This window comes from Colobus angolensis, unplaced genomic scaffold (assembly GCF_000951035.1).
Source record: "Colobus angolensis palliatus isolate OR3802 unplaced genomic scaffold, Cang.pa_1.0 Scaffold31, whole genome shotgun sequence".
NCBI lineage: Eukaryota > Metazoa > Chordata > Mammalia > Primates > Cercopithecidae > Colobus > Colobus angolensis.
The window spans coordinates 11,845,003-11,846,822 of NW_012116377.1; the positions used below are offsets into that span (position 1 = coordinate 11,845,003).

General features: G+C 45.8%; 1 protein-coding gene across 1 annotated transcript in view; it reads left to right on the forward strand.

Annotated features, from left to right (window-relative positions):
* POLQ (polymerase (DNA directed), theta) overlaps positions 1–1,820 on the forward strand; it is a 149,520-nt gene that overhangs the window by 418 nt on the left and 147,282 nt on the right. The gene's annotated exons all lie outside the window — the stretch shown is intronic.

Here is a 1,820-nt window from a genome sequence, read left to right on the forward strand (position 1 = left end):
TAGTAGCTGGGATTACAGGCACCCACCACCGCACCCAGCTAATTTTTGTATTTTTAGTAGAGACGGGGTTTCACCATGTTGGCGAGGCTGGTCTCGAACTCCTGACCTCAGGTGATCCACCTGCATCGGCCTCCCAAAGTACTGGGATTACAGGCATGAGCCACCGAGCCCGGCCCATTCTAAAAGTTTGACTATTTATTTTGTTAGATTTGCAAGTTTACCATCTCACCTTCAAAACTCTGTTTTTATTTCTTCCTGTGCCAGTTTTTACACCTTTTATTATGTCTGGACCATTGTAATATATATTCATTGTACTATATATTAAAACTAGTGGTAATAGTAATTTCCCCTCAAATTAGGACTGAAAGTCCCCTTTAAAAAAAAAAAAAAACCCCAAACTCAGCCTGGGCAACATGGCAAGACCCCGTCTCTGCTAAAAATACAAAAATTAGTCAGGCATGGTGATGTGTGTCTGTAGTCTCAGCTACTCAGAAGGCTGAGGTGGGAGGATTGTTTGAGTCCAGGAGGCAGAGGCTGCAGTGAGCCAAGATGGTGCCACTGCACTCCAGCTTCGGTGACAGAGTGCTGTCTCAAAAAACAACAACAGCAACAACAAAAACCCTAAAAATTGGAAACAAAATGTAAGTTTATGACTTCCTCTCATTAAAAGTGGATGATAGTGTGCTCACTTCCGCAACACATATACTAAAATCAGAACGATACAGAGAGAAAGTGGATGATGTTTTCTTTGGTTTCCTTGGAAAAAAAAAGAGTTTTTAAATTGGATAACCCAGCTGGGTGCAATGGTGCACTCCTGTATTCCTAGCACTTTGGGAGGCTGAGGCAGGTAGACAGTGTTAAGTCCAGGAAGTCAAGACCAGCCTGGGCAACGTGGCAAAACCTCGTCTCTACAAAAAATACAAAAATTGGCCAGGCTCAGTGGCTCAAAGTGTTGTAATCCCAGCACTTTGAGAGGTCAAGGCAGGCGGATCACTGGAGGTCAGGAGTTCGAGACCAGCCTGGGCAACATGGTGAAACCCCATCTCTACTAAAAATACAAAATTTAGCCAGGCCTGGTGGCACATGCCTGTAATCCCAGCTACTCAGGAGACTGAGGCAGGAGAATCACTTGAATCCCGGGAGGTGGAGGTTGCAGTGAGCCGATATCCTGCCACTGTACTCCACCCTGGGTGACAGTGCGAAACTCTGTCTCAAAAACAAAAATTAGCCAGGTGTGGTGGCAGGCACCTGTAGTCCTCGCTACTCAGGAGGCTGAGGTGGGAGGATCACCTGAGCCCAGGAGGTCAAGGCTTTGGTGAGCTGTGATTGTACCACTATATTCCAGCCTGGGTGACAGAGTGAGACCTACTTTCATAAAAATGAAGTGGAAAACCCCCAACACCACTGTCCTACTTTTAGAAACTCCAGGATAGTTTTGGGAAGGGAATTTTGGAGTCTCACTGGCCGTGTAAGGGACTAGGCAGGCTTCTCAGGGAGAATTGTGGGGCTGATTACGTAGTGCCCAGCTCTACTTGGAAAACTCTTTTTGCAACATTCCCATGGAAATCAGAGGCACAGACCCAGATGTTTGAGTTAAAATGAGACAAAGGAAAAAAAAGTCATGTACAAGAGGCAAGAAGACCTCCTTTCTAAATGGTCCATATTTATTAGTACTTTAGTTCCAAGTCTACCATATTGGAGGTTTTCTGGAATTCCAGGCTATCTGTTAGACTGTAGGCTTCACAGCCTTGGCTTGTCATACTGGGCCAGGTTTGTGCGGGAGATAGGCCTACAGCTGGACCAGCAAAGGTGCTGAGAGA